This window comes from Phyllobates terribilis, unplaced genomic scaffold, assembly GCF_046119375.1.
Source record: "Phyllobates terribilis strain yellow unplaced genomic scaffold, ASM4611937v1 Scaffold_1__5_contigs__length_1240528914, whole genome shotgun sequence".
In the NCBI taxonomy this organism is placed as follows: domain Eukaryota; kingdom Metazoa; phylum Chordata; class Amphibia; order Anura; family Dendrobatidae; genus Phyllobates; species Phyllobates terribilis.
In genome coordinates this window covers 163,454,559-163,467,971 of record NW_027362761.1, presented here as the reverse complement: position 1 = coordinate 163,467,971, position 13,413 = coordinate 163,454,559, and positions in this window count along the sequence as shown.

Here is a 13,413-nt window from a genome sequence, read left to right as displayed (position 1 = left end):
TATTTCTTCAGCGGACACCATTTTTTTTACATTACAGTCAGTAATTAGTGTATTACAAGTGAATACAATTGCAGAAATTAGGAGTTTTCTTGAACTTTACTTTTAGAACAGGAGTGCATCCTTAATTGACAGCGGCATTCGTGCATCTTTTGACATGGAGACAATTCCTGAGCTTGTAGGATTTTGGCAGCATATCAGAACATTGCTGACTAGGGATACACTCCTGTTGCATTCACTTTTAGTCTATGGGTTAATAAAAGGTAAAGGTCTTGTTCAGCTTTGTGGCTTCTAGCTGTTTCCTAATATCAGAAGGCTACATAATTATTACTAATAATATCCCTTGTGAACTAATTTGCTCACATTCCATGGGACCTAGTGGGTATAATAATTTTCCTTATAAGCTAGAATACTCTGAGCTGACATTTTTATAGATGGTGTTATAGTGCAGTGCACTAATGCATATTAGTATAACTGCTGGTCTAGGATAGTTTATGAGTTAATCATACTATCACAACATGGTTGTATATGTGAGAGCTTTGCTACATTTTTCTAGTGGGGCCTTACCAGCCATGAAATGGTGATGCCTGGGCCTCAACGCCAGTTATCAAAATCTATGTCATAATTAAAAAAAAAGGTTGATTTTACTATTCGTATATTTATAATTTCTAGGAACTTTATCAAATATGTTTGCTCAAAATACTTGTACCACAACTCAAAAATATTATATTCCTACACAAAAAATGATTCAGTAACTGCATATTCACAGGATATTTTCAGAGTCAATAGTCTATAGCATAAACTGCCGTTAATAATAATTACACTTTGGAGTTGGAATTAAGTCTAATATTGAACCAAAGACATTGAAATCAGTACATGCGTGAGGACCATGGCTCCTAGACTTTCCGAACTGATGTTGATTGGGCCTACTGGAAAAAAGCATCTGTACCAGGAGTGGCCTAACGAGTAGCGAGTGAGTACAGACTACTCCCCAAAAACTACTAACAAAGTAGCGACGTCAAAGAGACAAATACGAAATTGACCGGCAGCAAATTGAACACACAAGGCCTGACATGCAGCCTACTTTGGTGGAATTAATGTAACGTGTACTGTATCTGTGGTGATGACTGTGGTCTGTAAGATTAAGTTGTGCTGTGTCTTGAGATAGTCAGAACAGCTGTGGTCTGCCATAGCCAAAGACTATGAGGTAACTGTGGACTGTTTTGTGAGCCATGGGTATCTATAAATAACGAGGGAGACTGTGATTTGCACTTAGTATTCTGCTATCACTTGCATCAGTTAGTAAAAAAACCCGGTGCGGGTGGTACCTGGGTCGGAATAGGAGGACTACTACTCCTCTCATCCAACCGCCGCTCCCGCTGATAACAGCGAGAGCGGGTCGGCTGGGGGGGGACCAGTAGTCTGCTTTGCCAAGCCGGCGTGCCCGCGATAGTAAAAAAAAAAAAGTAAAAATTAAAAAGAAAAACACTATGCTCACCTGCGGGGAGTACGCTCGCTCCCAGCAGTGTACTGCGCTGCCGGGACCTGCGGTCATGTGAGCAATCAGCTGATCGCTCAAGTGACCTCACCGTGGGAACATTCTGAAGAATGTTCCCATGGTGGTGAGCTCACCGGGGCTGATCAGCTGATCTTCAGCTGATGAACCCCAGTGACCTCACTACTGCAGCAGCAATGATTTGAGTGAATTTACACCCCTGTCAGTGTACATTGCTGTCTTTTACAGCAGTAATATCAGTGATTGCTGATGTCACTGCTGTACAAGTGACATGGATCGCCGAGGGACAATTGTAGGCGTAATCGTGGAGTGCATAGTGACAGCAGACAGGTGAGGGATATGGTTGTTTGTTTTTTTACTTCTTTTTCAGAAGATCGAGGGCTTCGCGGACAGAGTACAATAAAAAAAAAAATTTAAATCGTGTGTTTTTTATTTCATTAAAATATTTTATTCTGGCCGTGTCTTTTATTGAAAAGGCGATAACTTTACTACGCAAGGTACACAAGATACACAAGGCTGATGTGAATCCCAACCCAATTACCCCATTCGCCACCGCTACAGGGCAGTGAGAAGAGCGGAGGCTAAGCGCCAGATTTGGTGCATCTTCTGGATGCGCCATTTCTGGGACTGCTGAGGGGTGATATTAATAGCCACAGAGGGGGCTAGTATTCATGGCCCCTTCCCTGGCCATTAATATCAGCCCGCAGCTGTCTATTTAGCCTTTTCTGGTTAGATTTTATAGGGGGACCCCATGTCAATTTTTTCCTGGGGTCCCCCTGTAATCTAGCCAGTAAAGACTAAACAAACAGATGTGGGCTGATATTAATAGCCAGGGAACATTTTTGGCTAATGGCCCTTTCCCTGGCTACTAATATCAGTCCCCAGCGGTCGGCTTTCCCTCTGCTGGTTCTAAAAATGACACGGAAGCGCACATTTTTTTTTTAAATTTCAGGCTCTGTGCCCAAGTAGCAGCGCTTTGGACGCATATTTTTTTGCTGCGCCCAAAACATTGCATTCTATTGAATGCAGGTAAATCCACATGTGTTCACTGAACCATGCGTATTTACCGCATGCAATACATTCTAGTGGTCAAATTTTTGTTGCAGAAACTAGCGACTCCACAAGAGAATTTGACATGCTGTGGTCCTGAAATACGCACCACATGTCAGTGTCTGCGGGGGATCCGCAGCCTCTGATGCACGCATAGTGGACATGTGATTTCTAGAGATCCACGATACTGTATGTTACACGCACGCCGCCTAAGTTCAGATAGGGGTGAGATCGGTTACATTAATTCGTTGGAATCCTGAGGGAACTGTTACTCAGGGCAACCATAGGCTGCAGCTTCTCTCAGGCACACGATGAATTCAATTGCTGACCAGACACATCTGACAAGAGTCTTCATAAACGGTAGAACAGTAACATTTAATGAGACACGGCCAGTGCAATGCAAATGTCTCTTTGAGCAACAGGCTCCAGTAATAACAGTACAGTCTCCTTTGCAGCACAGCAGTACACAGTCTATTATCCTGTAGCACAGTACAGCACAGTTTTAATGCATACACAACCACAGGCTTTTCCTTCAAAAGGACTCAATAGTACACAGCATTCTTTTTCCTGCATGGAGATGGAGGGGGGAAGGGTGTGATGAGGGAGATGATCTCTATGACAGGCTTCCTTCCAGTTCTTATCTTCCTTGTCGATAATACTCCACACTGTTAGCTCAGGGAGTCTATCTGACCTTTGTTTAGCTTCCCTCCTGACCTGAACTCTGTTCCCTTGACTTTTGTGAGATACAGATCATAAGCCACCTTTCTCTTCGGCTCCAGCCAGACAGTAAACAACTTCCCCACAATTTCCCTGGGGCTCTGCTAAAACACTCCTCTTCTCCTGTGACTGTGTTAACCTCTCTAGTTGCTGGATGCTTCTGGAGCACAACACTTCCTGTCTCCTGTGTTTGTGTTACTTCTAATAGTTGCTGAATGCTTTTAAAGCAACAGCACTACTTCTGCATGTCACACTCTGCAACAGCACTACTTCTGCATGTCACACTCTTCTCTCCTTTTGTTGAATAGACCACGAGCAATCTTGGTCTCTCGCTTTTATGGTGGTTTCCACCGTCAACAGACACCACAAAGGTGTGTCTTTCTCCTGATAAGCTTTCACTGCTTGGGTAGTGCTCTCAATTGCTTCCAGAATGACTTCCTCCGAGCATTCTTGCATCAACTCCTAAGGCTCTAGTTGCATTCTTGACAATCCATCAGCATCCGCATTGCATTTTCCTGGCCTGTACTTGATGCTGAAATTAAATTCAGCTAGTTCAGCGACCCATCTCTGACCCGTTGCATTCAATTTGGCTGTAGTAAGGACATAGGTCAAAGGGTTGTTGTCAGTGAATACCTCAAACTCTTTGCTGTAGTAGAGATAAATTCTAAATCGTTCACAGATAGCCCATTTCAATGCTAGGAACTCCAATTTTCCAGAATGTAGATGGTAATGCTTCTCTGAGTCTGTCAATGTTCTAGAACCATAACCGATGACTCTCATTTTTCCATCTTGATGCTGATACAGGGCAGCTCCCAGTCCAACTTGAGAAGTGTCACAATGAAGAACAAATGGTAAATTGAAATCAGGATATCCCAAGATGGGTGGTTTTACCAGGTAGTCTACTAGTTCTTCCAATACCTCCTGGTGGTCTGCTGTCCAGAGAATGGGCTGCTGGGACGAAACAGCATTGTTTCTTTTAAGCCCGCTCCTACCCGCATTTTTCTTTTTCTCTGTGAATGTTGTTGCCTCTGTCGTCCCCCCCAAGAGGAGGTATAGTGGGGCGGCAATCCTGGAGAAGTTACTAACGTAAGTACGATAGTAGAAGAGGAATCCTAAGATCTGCCTGAACTCCCCGATAGTAGAGGGCCGCTTGTCTTTTAAGGCCCGTACCGGAGCAATTTCTGCTGGGTCCATGGTATATCCTTCTCTGGACACAATTTTCCCTAAAAATCGGACTTGTCTTTTGAACAGTTCACACTTCTTTGGGGTCAACTTAACTCCATGTTGTTGATACCATTGTAATACGGTCCTCACGTGTTCAACATGCTCCCGGAAGGTTTTTCTTTGTACCACATTGTCAACCAACTACGGCTGGCAGATATTGTCCCTCCATCCTTCTAAACATGTCTCCATGCTCCTCTGGAATTCTGCTGGAGCTAAACTGAACCCAAACGGTATGCGGATCCACTCATATAATCCCCACGGTGTGATGAATGCTGTCAAAGGTCTACTAAACTCTTTGACAAACCCTTGGTGCTATGCTTTACCCTAATCGAGGACAGAGAACCAGGTGCTTCCTGATAGGCTATCCAGCATATCTTGGATCTTTGGTATTGGGTGTCGATCAGGTACTGACTTTCGGTTTAGTTCCCAGTAATCACAACAGAGTCTCAACGTACCGTCCTTCTTCCTAACACAGACAATAGGAGATGAATAAGACAACTTTGACTTTTGGACCCAATCTCTGTTAATGAGATCTTGTAAATATTCTTTCACTTCACGATGTAATGGTTTTGGCACAGACATGTAACTTCTGATAACTAGGATCGTGTCTTTCAAATTGATTTTCAAATGCAATGATGGGATACAGCCTATATCAGAGTCATCTTTGGAGAATGCATGACACTCTTCTCTCAGCATCTTTTTTGCTACCGCTAGATCTTCAGCACACAAGTGTTCCAAGTGTACTTGGGGATTCCAGGACCCAGAGGTGGGTCGCGCAATTTCATCCCCTGGGCAACTCCTGTTCCTTGGTGGGGAGACTGAGTTCACTGTAGACCCCTGGTCTGGTCTCACATTGGCTGGATATACAATTTTAATGGTTTCGATGTGACCTAACACAGTCTTTGGATCCAGTCTAATTTCGTATTTTGTAGTATTCATCACTGGTACTGTCACTCAAGCAAACCCACCAGTAGGATTCGTAAGCACAGTCTCACCTTGAACTAGGCCTTCTGGAAGTTCTGTGGAGTCTTTTGGCACGAACCGTCTTTTCTGGACTTTTCTGGTCGCCCTGGACTGGTAACCTCCTGCCTTTTAACCCAAACGACCATGACCATTGGCATTCCTTGGTATAATGTCCTTCCTCACCACATCTTAGACAGAGGACACACACCATACTCTGATTTGATGAATGGCACGCTTCACAAGCCGGGTATCTTCTGTTTTGGAACCCACTCCTGGGTCTGAGAGATACCAGTTCTGGCCTGAAACGAATCAACTTTTTCACCTCAATCAACTCGGCTCACAGTTCTCCTATTACTTTCTCCCAGTCAGCGCTGGCGGTCCTCTCTTTTGTTGGTGATTTAAGAGTCCCTCTCAGAGGTGGCACTGGAGGGTCTCTATAATGATCTTTGGACTGGCCACCAGGGGTCTCCAACTTCAGCTGACTCATTTTGGTGATTTTAGGAGCAGAGCCTTTCTTTAACTTCTGTTCTCTCTCTGACTCCAAACTAGCGGCCTCATTCATTTTTTTCAATTAGGACTTCATCCAAAATGCCAGGATCTTCTAGGTACTGTTTCATCTGATTGATATCTTTGCTGATTAATCCCATTCCCAATGATCTCAAGAACTTCTTCTGGACTAGTCCAGCATCAAACTTCTCTTCCGCTTCTACATCTCTGGATGCAAACAACAGTCTATCCTTCAGTTCAATTGCTCTGAGCAAGAAACTTTCGGGTGATTCATTATTTTTCTGTGAGAGGTTAATGAGTTGGTGGAACAATTCTGAAGTACTCTCTTCTTTATAGTGCCCTTTTAAAATTATCTTCAGCTGTTGCAAGGTCAATTGACTTTTCATTTCTAGCATACTATGGAGGTTCAGTCCTGGGCTGATCGCTTTCACCACCCCCTCAACGATCTCATTTGGCTGGTAGCCTTTCTGAAAGCCTGAATCGATCTGGTGCAACAATTTCCTATAAGACAGTCTCTCTTTCTTTTCACACTCTCCAATCTGTCCAAGGATCTTGAATTCTTTCCTTATGGTGATTTGTGGTGTTAGAGAGGACTGTCTCCCTGATTTATCTAACAAGAGCAGGTTAAAGGTCCTGTCTGAGTCTATCACCCATTCAGAGGTTTTGGTCAATTCCTGCAGGGCTGTTGATAGGGCTTTGAATTGTTCTTTCAATTCCTGTAGTCTGTGGACGGAGATTCCCGCTTTTGGTAATTGGTGCCGCCCCTCCATCCTCCTACTTCAACCTGGTTAGAAACTGTGTTTAGTTCCTTGAGGAATGTTCCCATGACGTCTTCAGCTTCTTTCTTCCCCCAGCTCATCCATTTTAGCATTAATGGCAGCTAACAGTTGCCTGCGGTTGTGTTCTTTGGAAATCTGTTCTACTGACATCTTTATATGTTCTGCTACTGTTTTCAATTCTTCACAGGTTAACTGAAGAAGCAGCTCACTAATTCTGTCCTTTTGTATTTTCACATCCATTGCTGCTAGTGAGTTTTTCTTTAGGGCTGGTCCCCTTTAACTGGTGTAGCAGAGTTGAGTTGAGGTGCTGTGCTGCTGTGTTTTTCCAGACACTTTTCCTCTTCTCCCTCTACACGCTAATTCCCGCTCAGGATTCCATGTACAGGACACCAATGTTACACGCACGCCGCCTAGGTTCAGATAGGGCCGAGACCGGTTACATGAATTTGTTGTAATCCTGGGGGAACCGTTACTCAGGGCGACCATAGGCTGCAGCTTCTCTCAGGCACACTATAGATTCAGTTGCTGACCAGACACATCTGACAAGAGTCTTCATAAACGGTAGAACAGTAACATTTAATGAGGCACGGCCAGTGCAATGCAAATGTCTCTTTGAGCAACAGGCTCCAGTAATAACAGTACAGTCTCCTTTGAAGCACAGCAGTACACAGTCTATTATCCGGTAGCACAGTACAGCACAGTTTTAATGCATGCGCAACCACAGGCTTTTCCTTCACAAGGACTCAGTAGTACACAGCATTCTTTTTCCTGCATGGAGATGGAGGGGGGAAGGGTGTGATGAGGGAGATGATCTCTATGACAGGCTTCCTTCCAGTCCTTATCTTCCTGGACAATAATACTCCACACTCAGGGAGTCTAACTGACCTTTATTTAGCTTCCCTCCTGACCTGAATTATGTTATCTTTACTTCTGTGAGATACAGATCATAAGCCACCTTTCTCTTTGGCTCTGGCCAGACAGTAAACAACTTCCTCACAATCCTCCTTGGGCTCTGCTAAAACACTCCCCTTCTCCTGTGACTGTGTTAACCCCTCTAGTTGCTGGATGCTTCTGGAGCACAACACTTCCTGTCTCTTGTGTTTGTGTTACTTCTAATAGTTTCTGAATGCTTTTAAACCAACAGCATTACTTCTGCATGTCACATATACCATCTGGATGCTGCGGGTTTGACGCTTTATAAACACGTAGCATCAAACCTGTAGCATCTTCTGATCGTGGCAGCGTACCAAAACTCACCCGCAGCAGGTCAATTTCTGTACCGGACAAGCTAGTCTCCGCTGCAGATTTTGACTGATTGAAGCGTCATTATATGCGGTGGATTCACATTTACCGACAACAAAAGTGTGGCATTAGAACACCGCATTTTGGCGCAGCAAAAATACACTGCATCCAAAGTGCTGCTGAGTGCTGATCGGGGGACATAGTGGCTAACGAAACAGTTGTGAGCTGTTAATAATGGCCAGGGAACATGTTTGCAAATGGCACCTTCCTAGGCTAAAAATAGCAGCTCACAGCTGCTGCATAAATTACATGAATGGAAATGCTAATGAGATTGGGCGAATGGGATTAGCTGACACCTAGCTCTTTTGTTTGGTGATGAGAAGGTGTCAATGAGACCCTTTCATCCCCAAACCTAATTAACGTAAAGAGTTAAATAAACACACAGACCCAGAGAAAACACTTTATTTGAAATACAACAGACACATTATTTAATCATTTAAATTAACCAATATACTAACCCCAGTTCTGATTGGTTTAAGTAATCACTACCAAATAACTTTTTTTTAGCTCCAAGAAGCATTCATTGATGTACAAAAACACGTCAAAAATGCATCAAAAACGTGCCAAAAATGCATAAAAAATGCATCAAAACCGCACGTTTTTTCCGCTGCGTTTTTCCTGCCAAGTAGATGCAGAAACGCTCAGGAAATTTCTGCTTCAAATCCTGACCGTACGCAGATAGCCTAATAGTTTATTTTTTTATCAATTAACAAATGTTATGATCTGCAACATGTACTAAGGAAAGAAGGGGGAAAGCTGTCCCTACAGTAAGACTAAGCTGAATCCCTACGATGTAGCGGGCTGCCTGTTCCTTGCAAACAGACCCACCTTAGTCCTCGGCTAGTCTGAGCGAAGACCTATAGCATTAGGGGAGGGGTCCCTAAAAGAACTAAGGACTGGAACAAAAATGGGACACCTCCTAAACAGAGAAGTTGTAGCAGAACACAAAAGGATAAACTGACAAAAAGGTACTAGAGGTCCCAGATGGACCAAGCGAACTGACAGAGAAAGACACCGAAGCACCTGGCTAGCAAAACAGTCAAACAACACTGAAGTCCAGCACTGCCAAAAGGGCGGAGCTGGAATACACTGTGTTCCAAATTATTATGCAAATAATATTTTCTCAGATTTTCCCAAATTACCTATATGAATTGCAGTCATTGTAATTTTCCAGTCAAATAACTATTAGAGTACAATTGAAAGGTTTTTGTACAAACTGCCTATGATAATAGTATATTTTTTAAAAAATAAAACACTCAAACTACACTCAAAATGCATGTTCCAAATTATTATGCACAGCAGAGTTTTCAACCTTTTCATTTTAATAAAGAACAAAAAAATGGTCATTTTTGAAATTATAAGCATTAGCAGGTTATTACAAATTGAAATCAAACAGTTTTCAACTCAAAACTTTATTCTAGGTGATGTTACATTTGCACATAGGACCGCTTGTTCGAAAGGAGCTTCTGAACTCTCTCGTCCATTGAATTTGTCAGGTTTTGCCCCGTCTCATGCTGCACATAACACATCTGCATCTCTGGCTGCTATGGGCATAAAAGGGGACAAACTTATGGTGTGGCACCCATGCTCCCCTGACCTCAACCCCATTGAGAACCTCTGGAGCATCATCAAAAGGAGTGTCTATGATGGCGGGAGGCAGTTCACATCTAAGCAACAGCTCTGGGAGGGTATTCTGTCCTCATGCAAAACAATTGAAGCAGAAACCATCCAAAACCTGACAAATTCAATGGACGAGAGAGTTCAGAAGCTCCTTTTGAACAAGGGGTCCTATGTGCAAATATAACATCACCTAGAATAAAGTTTTGAGTTGAAAACTGTTTGATTTCAGTTTGTAATAACCTGCTAATGCTTATAATTTCAAAAATGACCATTTTTTTGTTCTTTATTAAAATGAAAAGGTTGAAAACTCTGCTGTGCATAATAATTTGGAACATGCATTTTGAGTGCAGTTTGAGTGTTTTATTTTTTAAAAAATATACTGTTATCATAGGCAGTTTGTACAAAAACCTTTCAATTGTACTCTAATAGTTATTTGACTGGAAAATTACAATGACTGCAATTCATATAGGTAATTTGGGAAAATCTGAGAAAATATTATTTGCATAATAATTTGGAACACAGTGTATAAAGGCAGATGGTCACTTGACCGCAAAACACAAGATGGAAAAAACAAACAGGAGGGTTCTAAAAGAACCCCCTCTTTTATGAGGATCCTCCAGATCCCCAGGCCTATCCAGAAACCTCCTGTGGAAAGCTCTAACAAGCCTAGGAGCAGAGACATCATCCGTCCTTACCCAGGAGTTATCTTCAGGACCGAAACCCTTCCAGGAGACGAGATACTGTAATCTCCCTCTATGCCATCTAGAATTCAAGATACGAGAAATTTCATATTCGCCATCTACCACCACAGGGGGAACTGTGACAGTGGCATCCCTATCTGATATATCAGCCTTTTTCAACAAGGAAACATGAAACACAGGATTAATCTTCCAGGAAGCAGGGACATCCAACCTAACCGCAGACGGGTTAACAACCTGAAGCACTTTGTAAATGTTTTTCCCAGCAATATGCGCTCCTGAAGGATGATGATGGAACTTGATATTCGGATTCAAAGATAATTTTTATTTCAAACTAAAATACAACCGGTTTCGACTTCCTCAGGTATAGCATCATGCATATAAACAGATCTATCTACACACATTTTATAGCAGATATCCCTGCTGATCATTTTGAGTGGGGACTGAAAGATCTGTTTTTCAGACACACCCAGATACTCAGATATGCAGGATTTTGCACTCTGAGGAATCTAACAAAACCCATATACTAAATGACTTTTATACAGTTTTTTTTCCATCAAAAATTGTTTTGTTTTTTTGTTTGTATTTTTTGCACAACAAATTTTTTCACACAGAAAGTATTTTCTTTTCTAAAAACACTATAAATATAATTTTACCATATATAAAATGTCTTTTAAAATGTTATTAAACATACTATAAGTGTGATTTCATACAGAAATGTACAATCCTACAAACATATACATTATGACAAAATTTAAAACCCTTTCTTTCTTCATATTATAGCCATTTTCAAATACCATTTTTCGATATTTCATTCATTTATGTAAAAAAATAAAAATAAAAAAATAAAAATAAATAGATAAAATATATATATATATACCTGTCAATATTATTTTATATGTTATATAGCCTCTATAATATAATTTAATCCATCTGGGCATAATGTACCCAGACGGAAAATCCAATATGATTCTTTCCGGTTTAAATTTTGTACCCTATTAGTACAATTCTCAGGTATTTGCTCCAACAGGGTCACGGAAATATTGAACGTTTTATTATGCTTCAAACATAAGTGCCGAGATAAGCTCTGTTTTAAAAACCCATATTTGGTATTGTGCCTGTGGCCATTCATACGGGATCGTAGGGACTGGATGGTCCGACCCACGTATTGCAGGCCACAGGCACAGGTAATGACATATATCACAAAATCACTATCACACGTTAATTTTTGTGTGATTGCTATGGTTTCACCCGTACTGTACGATGTAATGTACTGAGTCATATGATTGATGATTTTGCAGGTACAACATTTTCGGGAACCACATCGATGAACACCCAGTTTGAAAGCATCCGTTTTATTTATCCTAGTTTTTTCTTTTTTCTTTATACATTCCCGTTCCCCATTTTTGGTCATTCTGAGATTACTAGGGGCAATTATACCCTTACCATGAAGGCCAACTGCACAAAGTCTCCTCTTAACAGTTGTTGAAGAGATGTGTCTGCTGCTAGAACTCTGTGTGGCATTGACCTGGTCTCTAATCTGAGGTGCTGTTAACCTGCGATTTCTGAGGCTGGTGACTCGGATAAACTTATCCTCAGAAGCAGAGGTGACTCTTGGTCTTCCTTTCCTGGGGCGGTCCTCATGTGAGCCAGTTTCTTTGTAGCGCTTGATGGTTTTTGCAACTGCACTTGGGGACACTTTCAAAGTTTTCCCAATTTTTCAGACCGACTGACCTTCGTTTCTTAAAGTAATGATGGCCACTCGTTTTTCTTTACTTAGCTGCTTTTTTCTTGCCATAATACAAATTCTAACAGTCTATTCAGTAGGACTATCAGCTGTGTATCCACCAGACTTCTGCACAACACAACTGATGGTCCCAACCCCATTTAAAAGGCAAGAAATCCCAATTATTAAACCTGACAGGGCACACCTGTGAAGTGAAAACCATTTCCGGTGACTACTTCTTGAAGCTCATCGAGAGAATGCCAGTCATCAAAGCAAAAGGTGGCTACTTTGAAGAACCTAGAATATAAGACATATTTTCAGTTGTTTCACACTTTTTTGTTAAGTATATAATTCCACATGTGTTAATTCATAGTTTTGATGCCTTCAGTGTGACTGTACAATTTTCATAGTCATGAAAATACAGAAAAATCTTTAAATGAGAAGGTCTGTACTGTATATGTTTGTAGGATTGTACATTTCTGTATGAAATCCCATTTTTAGCATGTTTAATAACATTTTAAAAGATTTTATGTATGGTAAAGTTATATTTATAGTGCTTTTAGAAAAGAAAATACTTTCTGTGTGAAAAAATTTGTTGTGCAAAAAAAAAAAAAATTTTGATGGAAAAAACTGTATAAAAGTCATTTAGTATATGGGTTTTGTTAGATTCCTCAGAGTGCAAAATCCTGCATATCTGAGTATCTGGGTGTGTCTGAAAAACAGATCTTTCAGTCTCCACCCAAAATGACAAGCAGGGATATCTGCTATAAAATGTGTGTAGATAGATCTGTTTATATGCATGATGTTATACCTGAGGAAGGCTCAAAGAAGTCGAAACCGGTTGTATTTTAGTTTGAGATAAAAATTATCTTTGAATCCGAATATCAAGTTCCATCATCATCCTTCAGGAGCGCATATTGCTGGGAAAAACATTTACAAAGTGGTATCGCCCATGAAAGCATTGTCCAGTGCTCTCATCAGCTCCCAGATTTCTGCAGAAAACTGAATGGAAAGAGGAATGGAGTAATCCACTGATTGGATTTACATGCAGTACCTCAACACACCAAATAGGTGAGTGGATTTATAATGAGTATATACCCTTGGAATCTAACTACTACACTTAGAAGCCTGCGCTTCCTATTTTCTCCCCCTACAATCCGCTCTTGTTTCAACCTGAAGCACTTTAAATGGACCCACTAACTTAGGATCCAGTTTTTTAGAGGGAATCCTCAACCGCAGGTTCCTTGAGGACAACCAAACCATGTCACCCACAGTAAACAAAACCTCCTTACGTTTTCTGTCAAAATACTTCTT